At 42.2% G+C, this 8,870-nt stretch overlaps 1 long non-coding RNA gene across 1 annotated transcript; it reads right to left on the bottom strand.

Annotated features, from left to right (window-relative positions):
- Positions 1–2,574: 2,574 nt before the first annotated feature.
- Positions 2,575–7,517, bottom strand: LOC130457120 (uncharacterized). The gene is made up of 2 exons (XR_008916156.1): positions 6,270–7,517; positions 2,575–2,736 (listed from the first exon to the last, which is right to left on the bottom strand). It is a non-coding gene; the product is annotated as an uncharacterized LOC130457120 (long non-coding RNA).
- Between the last annotated feature and the right edge of the window lie 1,353 nt (positions 7,518–8,870).

The raw sequence follows: 8,870 nt of genomic DNA, 5'->3' as shown, positions 1-8,870 counted from the left end.
TCAAGGGATCAGAGACCATACAAGGATTAAGAACTACAATGTTTTACAAGCAGATAAAGACAGCAGCCAGAGGCAACAACTGGCTTACTTAATAACTTTACAGAAGAAGATAGGGAATGATTATGAAGAGTATCACCTCATAAAAGAACAAGCAGTAGAGGGAAAAACACATTTACTGGAAGCTTGGGGAGAGAACCAACCAAGTCAAATCACTGAAGGGTGTTTAAGGATGAAACTGGAAGGAAGACAATGAAAAATGGAAAAGATCTGTAAAGATTTCGATAACAAACGTATCCATCAATGACTGTGAAGCTACTGCATGTGAATTCTTAGATTACATGGCTGATGAGCAAGTAGAAATAGAAGCAAAGAAAACAAAGATAGGAAGGATAGCAGCGGGACTAGTTACACAGAGGAAGTTCATGCTGAAGGCAAATAAAATTTTAAGGGCATTGAAAATCATTATTCAGTAAATATTTCAAAATCAAATAAGAGTCTTTGAAAAAATGTGATAACAGATTATCACAGATTGGTAGCTTTCTTTTAATATTAAGTAAGGAGTGAATATTCTTTTTTTTTTTTTAACTCTTACATTCCATCTTGGAATCAATACTGTGTATTGGTTCCAAGGGAGAGGAGCTGTAAGGGCTAGGCAATGGGGGTCAAGTGACTTGCCCAGGGTCACACAGCTAGGATGTGACTGAGGTCATATTGGAACCCAGGACCTCCCGTCTGGCTCTCACCACAAGATTTGTCCCAAGCAAGATTCTAGTGTTCAGAGAGACACCAGGCCAGCTCCATCTCAGCTGACTCCACCAGCTGAATGTCCCTAGCTGTTTCTCAGCTGAATGATCACCATCCTGCCCCCAATATTCTTTTATTTTTAAACCCTTACCTTCCCTCTTAGAATCAACACTAAGGCAATGGGGGTCAAGTGACTTGCTCAAGGTCACATAGCAGGGAAGTATCTGAGGTCAAATTTGAACCCAGGACCTCCTGTCTCTAGGCCTGGCTCTCAATCCACTGAATCATTCAGCTGCCCTCAGGGAAGTCATATTCTTATCAGAGACATTTGTTACTGCCAAAGAAGATGTCTAGGACAGTCAGTCAGAATGGAAGAGGGTTTCTCTATTCAAGATAAAATCCTTTAAATCTGGCCTCAGATACTTCCTAGCTGCATGACCCTGGGCGAGTCACTTAACCTCCCATTGCCTAGCTCTTAGCTGCTTTTCAGCCTTGGGACCAATACTTAAAATCCATTCTAAGACTGGAAGGTAAAGGTTTTTTGGGGAAAAACAAAAAAAAGGTGAAGTCCTTTAGCTGTTCCTTTTGGCAGACCATGTTATGCTAATTGCAGCAAACCCAGAAACAGAGAAAAGCCTCCTAAATGAGGCTCATAATTGTTCAGAAGTTTTCAGCCTATCACTATAGGTAAACCCAAGTGGAACAATGACTCTTTTCTATTTAACTACTGGGGGAAGGTTCAAAAATCTTCTGAAAGACTTGTTATGTCAAATCCCTATAGATTTAAGAAGTGAGATTTTTTATTGGAGATTAATGATATAAAGATTTTTTCCCAACCCATTCTTTTGGGTTTTTTTCTAGCTGAATTGATCCCTCTCCTGCAACTCCCCCTCTCCCCCTTTAACCCTTGCCTTCTATCTTAGAATCAATACTATATATAGGTTCCAAAGCAGAAGAGTGGCAAGGGCTATAAGTGACTTGGCCAGGGTCACGCAACTAGGAAGTATCTAAGATCATGTTTGAACCTTGGACCACCAAGCTACCCCCAAGTGCAAAACCTTCTTAATGTCATATAATCAAATTTCTCTATATTTTATTTTATAATCACTTCTATCTGATTATTATTTTTCACTAACCATATTGTGAAAGATATAACCTTTCATCCTCTTCTAAATTTTCCTACAATATGACCTTTCATATTTTATCACTTGACTATTTGAAGTTTATAATGGTATATGGATAAAGATATTTATTTAAAGGTATTTCTCTTAGAACTGCTTTCCAATTTCTCCAGTAAAACAAAGAGTCCCTCCCCTAGTAGTTGATGTTTTGGGGCTTTTTGAATCCTCGGCCACTATATTCATTTTGAAGTCTTATTTGCCTATTCCTTTAAAAGAAAAAATCAGTGACAAATAGTTTTGGTTTTTTGGTCTTTTTTACCTTCCATCTTAGAATCAATTCTGTGTATTGTTTCCCAGGCAGAAGAGCAGTAAGGGCTAGGCAATGAGGGTTAAGTGACTTGTCCAGGGTCACACAGCTAGGAAGTGTCTGAGGCCAGATTTGAACCCAGGCCCTCTGGTCTCTAGGCCTGGATCTTCATCCACACAGCCATCTAGAATAACCTCAGAATAGTTCTCATACTACTTTATAGAAGCTCTATTTCTTCCAGCAAAATAATCCTGTTCCTGTCTTGGTAGTTTAATTTCTAGACATTTTATCTATGCCAAAATAATACCCGATTCCTATAATCTTGTAGGGCAAAGACATTTTATGCATTTTGGAGTAACAAAAGATCAAGAATATCAAGGAAATAATGAAAAAAAATTCTGATTAGGGATGCCTCCCATTAACAGGTCTTAAGCTTTTATTTCTTGTTCCTCTGCTCCATCCAGGGTTTTGGTGCCTTTTTGAGGCATGCTAAAGCTTGGAGAAGACTTTCATTGCAGGACATCCTGGCCATTGAAAGGACCCACAAGACTACACAGTCTGCCTCTAAAACAGGGAAAAGCTTAAAAGTAAAATATGATTGGAACAAATATGTACATACCACCTTTTAGCCATATTCCAATGAACTGAAAGGTGTAAAAACTCTATGATCATATAGTGTTGCTTATTATCAATGGAGGAAACCATTTGCTTGGGTAGAACAAGTTGTTACCTTCCAGCTGTCTTAACAACAAGGCGTCTCTCACTCATACTTCAGAATCATTCAAGTTTCACGGAGGTGCAATAATGGAAGTAGCCTTGTTCCATGGGCCCTCTGACAACAAATGGCGGGTGAGGCATGAGCTAGAGGGCTATGCTCACCAAAGGCATTTGCTTCTAGGTAGGAGAATCCAAGTCAAAGAGGGATTCCCTGTGGAGGATGGACGAGATTCTCTAGATATTCCTGCTTTCATCATATACCCATTTTTTCCATCTCTAGAATACTACCAAGACCCCTAGAAGACACCTGTAATAACTCGGAGGAGTTTCCATCCATATAGATGCTTATTGCCTGCATATCTCTTCTTTCTTTTTTTAAAGCCTTCCTTCTGTCTCAGAATCAAGACTGTGTATTAGTTCTAAGGCAGAAGAGTGGTAAGGGCTAGGCAATGGGAGCTAAGTGACTTGCCCAGGTTCACCCAACTAGGAAGTATCTGAGTGAGATCAAATTTGAACCCAGGACCCTTGGGCCTGGCTTTCTACTCACTGAGCCACCAACCTGCCCCATTGTATAGATTTCAATGTGGCTTTGGATGGATGACCTACAGAGCTTGTCCATTGTGAGCAATATATCTGAGACAGAGTCCTAATGGATAATGAACCCAAGCCTTACATACTTAGTGTTGATTCTAAAACAGAAGAAAAGGATTTAAATATACATTTTTATATATAGAAATAAAAATATAAATAGTAGATGAATCTATCTATCCATCTATCTGTCTGTTTATCTATTTATCTTTCTCCCAGGGTTCTTGTGACAACAAAATGAGATGTTTGTAAAGTGTAAATCTTCAAAAGATATACAAAATTCTCTTTTTTTTAACCTTAACCTTGATGATTGCTGTTTTCCTCTCCCTTTTTGAATCATTTTTTTGTTGATGGCTGGCAAATTTCCTTGATTTCCATTTTTTTTCACAAACTTTTTTCACTGAATACTGTATTTATTGACATTCAATTTATTGTTTCTTCTTTCATTTCTTCTTTCATCATTTCTTTAGCGAATGGAGGAAAAAACCACTGGACTTGGAGTCAGGAGATCTGGGTTCAAAACTTGATTCTGACACTTGCTAACTAGGTTATTGATTGTGAGCAAGTCACATGGGGGAAATAATACTTGTAAGGAAACTCCAGATGAGGAAACTCTACCCCAATGCAGGCTAGCATCATTTTGTTTTTTTTTTATAAGCAGGGCAAGCCACTTCTTCTAAAAAGCTCTTTGCACACCTGATTGAGTTTCCTGATTTTACCCAGTTACTTTGTTTCCCTATCTTAGCTCTGAATTCAGTGGTTTAATCTGGTAAAAGAAGCAATGGTGGGTCCCCTTAAGCTATGGATTTGCATAGATAATGACTCCCAAATGTACCAGGACTGGGGCATAAATGAAAAAGGGATCCCATAGAGCTATCCTGGGGCTAAGTTTATATAACAAGAAGGTCTGTGATAGTATATATTCTCCTCTTAAGAAAGCAGTCAGGATCAAGAACAGGGCAGCCCCACCCACACTGCCACATCATCACTTCTGAGTCTTTCTTATTAGAAGCATGACTCATTTAATTAACATGTCCTTTGCTGTCTCACACCTCAGCCTACTTGGCCACTCCCTTTCATTGGCTTTCCCTTGGTGTTACTTCATCTATCATCTTTAATTAAGTTCTTGATTACAATTTAGATGAGTAAAATCAGAGTATAAGTAGAGGCATGTGACACAGATTGTACTTTCCTTTTGATTTCCAGAAAATCCCTTCCCCAAATCAGGAGCCTATTTAAAATGCAATCCATATCTTTCTCCTATCTTCTAGCTTCAATACCAGATTGGAAAGAGAGCTAATCAGGAATTTCAATGTTTTCTTTAAGCTGCATACATATAGTAAATTCACAAGCAGATTACAAAATGGAGTACAGCTTAAGGTCAAAGCTTCATAGACAATCAGGATCAAGCAATATTCCAAGGTTCTATGAGAGATAGTTCTTCCTTAAAATGTAGGGAAACTGTCCATGAGACTTAATTGACTCAAGGAATAAAATGAAGACTGTTGATGTGGCTTACTGGTACCCTAAAAATGAAAAACTATAAGGAGCTGAGATTTGAAGCTTGACAGTTGGACTGGCAGGCGCCATTTGGAGGCAGGGAGCTGAATCAATATGGCGCCCTCAAATGAATACCTTTGTTGAATATCTTTCCCCTGTAGTAGCCAAGTGACCAGGGGGCAGGAGTGAATCAGGGCTTTCCTCTAATACTTCCCAACTCTGCAGGGGTGTCTGGATACTTTGCTTTGGAATCTTCCTATGTTCCTGTTTGTCCATGAAACCTCAGTGCTGAAATGGTACATGGCTGAAGTACCCTGGAAACCCATCCCAGTAAAATTTCATCAGTCACCAATTTGAATCCCCAGGCCAGGGAACAAAGCACCCTGCCCAATATATCTCTGTGATTCTTTTGTCTTTTTCATCTTCAAAACTTGTCACTGTTCCAGGCTCTTATCCCAAGCAGACACACCAGACAGATAAATTATCAGTATTTCGGTCATGGTAAGGAGGAGAATTTCTTATTACAATTAATATCATTGGGTCATATATTTAAAGCCAGAAAAGAGTCTAGGATCTTCATTTAACTTACAAAAGAGAAGAGATGACCTAGAGTTCCAGGCGAGTGGATTGTTCCCTATCCACTTGGGTACCATAAAGCTTGATTTTTATTTTCTTGTGATATAAAAACTTTGCAATTAAACAGGATTGTTCAATGATTCTCCGTGGAGAGACCAGGGAGTTGTTGGAATTGGTTCATGTACCCAAATATAGACTAAACTAAAAAATAAATGAAAATATAAATATAAACAAGAAACATCATTTCATGAGATGCTCAATTATCTTGCTTTGAAATACATAAGCAAAAGGACCATCATGAAAATAATGGCAGTTCACCAGTCAACATCCATTGGCAGATGAAGATATTTTGGCATTTCATGAAGAATGTGAAATGATCCTACAAATGGTCTGCTTATATATTGGTGCTATGGGAGATTTCAGTGAAAAAGGTGGTTGTCGGGGAGGGGTTTAAAACCAATATTGCAAAATATGGTTCAGGATTAAGAAATAAAAGAAGCCAAAGATTGATTGGAAATCTCACATGTATGCCACAAAGACTTTCTTCAATGGAGAAAATTGTAAGAGGTTGGGCAAGTTTTAGCATTGAAAGAGTACCAAAAAATGAAACTAATCACCCAGGAAATCTCTGGCTCCGAGGTTGGAGCTGGAAGGAAGGAGCTTGATAGAAACCAGAGATTCTAGGAGGGAAAAGGAGAAGAGCAGAATCTACTCACCAGACTGAACCAGGGCGATGGCATGTACACAGGAAATGGAATTCCGTGTATGTGGAGCAGAAAAAAAAAAGTTACTTTTCTGAAAAATAGATTTTTATAGAGTAACGCACAACCAAGGGGAAAAAGTAGATCGGGACCAGATGGTGAAAGGCTTCGGCAAGGAGGAGGGATGCAGCCAGGCTTGTATTTTAGAAAAATAACCCTAGCTGCTTTCTGAGGGAAGCCGGAGGAGAGACTCTGTCCAAGGTCGCTCGCCAGATTATTGCCAGCATCTAGGCAGCAAGTGGCGGCTGTTCCGTTGGGAAGGACGGATCCAATACAAGATCCCAACTTGTTCTTGTTGACTTTTCAAAGCTCTTTAGTGAGTGAGGGCAAAACTAGGCCTTCCCGATCTCCCCCAGCGATGATTCCCAGACAGACGAAGATCCACAAAATACTTTAGTACCTTCTGATCATCCGCACCCAGCAAGGCACAATTCCCGGAAGAGACTTGTGGCTAGGGATGTCCAGAGAAAACTCCCACGAGAACCATAGTCCCCTGGCGATAGGGAGCTCCTTTGGATGCTCGCTTGCCTTTGATATACAGTTGGCTGTATGAAGACCCAGAATTCAGCGCGGGCTCCCTTGGCGGCAATTGGCCTAAGAAGCGGGAGGAAAGCTGGGACGTTTCCTGTCCCAACTGGCGCGGGGTTGGAAGGCGGCCCACAGGGCTCGTCCATTTGTGCTGTGGACAGGGCTCGGTCTGGATCTGAAAGAGGATGATCGGGAGCTCCGAAGAACATGAGGAGGCCATCTTGTGCCAGACAGGATGGTGGCCGACTAGTGGTGTACAGCGCCATCTTTCCAGTCCCTGAAGGCCCTCAGGCCATGCTGCAGGGAGGAATACTCTCCTGTGGCTGTTCCTATCCCAGGGTGCTGAGGTAAGTGCCCCAGGGAGGGAGGGCAGCCAGGGATCAAGACTTAATGGTGGATGGAGGAGTCGCAGTGCTTACAGCCCTTCCTCTTCTCAGCGGAGTAGGGGAGGAAGGAAGAGAAGATGTACTGGTAATAGATGGGCCACTAAGGCAGAGGGTTTAGAATGGTTTACCAAGGGGAAATGACGGGGTCATGAAAGGCTAAGTTAACATTAAAAAACAACAAAAAGTCGCTTACCTTCCGTCATATCAGTTTTGGGACAGAAGAGCTGGCCATGGCGGTTGTGACTTGCCCAGGGTCACACAGCTAGATAGTGCCTAAGGTCATATTGGAACCGAGGACCTCCTGTGTCTGGAAGAGCCCATCCACTGTGCCATTTAGCTGCACAGCAAGGCTTTTTTTTTTTAAAGCTTCCAACCTTTATTTATTGAATGTCCTCTATGTAATATGTAGTAAATGCTCATTTAAAAAGTGAAAAGGAGCTTATTACTATTTTAATTGTTTGTTCAGTCTGGAAGTCCTCCCCTTACTCCTGAGGAGCCTTATTCATGGTGGGATTTTTGCTGATAAATCTTAATTGCTATTAAAAACATTTTTGGACACCATTTGTTACAGCATTTTAACTTATTCCTCTGCCTTCCTTGAGCAAAGAAAAACAAAGATTGAATACGGTGGTCCACCTGACCACCTCCATCCAACAGGGGCCGGGGTTAGAGGCCTGCCCAGGAAGCTTGGGGAAGCAGGGAAGAGGGGACCAGAGCCAGCCCAGTGGGGTCCCCTCTTCAGAGCCTGTGCGCACTCTGACAAAACTTCTTTAATAACAGCCTCCTGTCAAAGGGCCAAACACAACTCTCCCCTTCTGCTAGGCCCGGCACATGCTGCTGCTGCAGGAAACTCGGGGCTCCCAGGGAGGAGCCTGTGTGGAGGTTGGGGGGGGATGCTCCAGGCTGCTATCTAACCCATGGGGCACCCCCACAAGCTCTGTCTGAGGCTTTGGCTTTATGCAGGTGGCAAGCATACACAATTCAGGCCAGGACCTGAGGGAAACTCTCTGAGACCTCTCAACCTCCTTTCTCATCACTCCCCTCCCCAAACTATCGCTGCAAGGCTGGCTGGTCATATGGCCTGGAGAGCCCTTTTCCTGGCCTTTGCCCAGCACAAATCCCACCAAGATATCCTTCCAAGATAGGGCTCGTGTTTAATATTCTGGTACCAACTTGACTTCCCCCGCCAGCCCCCAGGACCATCATACACACACAGAGCCCTTCTCTGCCTTGAACCACCAAAGCAGAAGCCCTTCTGCAATAGGTTAGAGATTCAGGGAAGTTGGGACAAGAACTCCAGGCCATATGGGAGGATGCTGGACCAGTGAGGCCCCAGGAGTCAGCCCGGTGAAGCTCTGAGAACCTCCAGATGGTTTGCTGTGGGGAGAGCTTTGATGGAACTTAAATTTAAATGGGGAGCATAGCAGCACGGGGCCAAATGGACAGAATGAGAAGATCCCTCATTCTAGCAGGTCATTAAGCCACAGACAGAGGGTACCATGGGTAGAGTGCTGGGCCTGGAATCAGGAAGACCTGAGTTCAAATTCAACCAGACTCTTCAAAGCTCTGGGATACTGGGCAACGCATGGAACCTGTCTACCCATTTCTTCAGCAGTAAAATGGGGACAGTAACAAAGAGGAT

This window comes from Monodelphis domestica, chromosome 2 (genome assembly GCF_027887165.1).
Source record: "Monodelphis domestica isolate mMonDom1 chromosome 2, mMonDom1.pri, whole genome shotgun sequence".
In the NCBI taxonomy this organism is placed as follows: domain Eukaryota; kingdom Metazoa; phylum Chordata; class Mammalia; order Didelphimorphia; family Didelphidae; genus Monodelphis; species Monodelphis domestica.
Note: the sequence above shows the minus strand (reverse complement) of the source record. Positions and strands in the feature narration are given on the sequence as shown.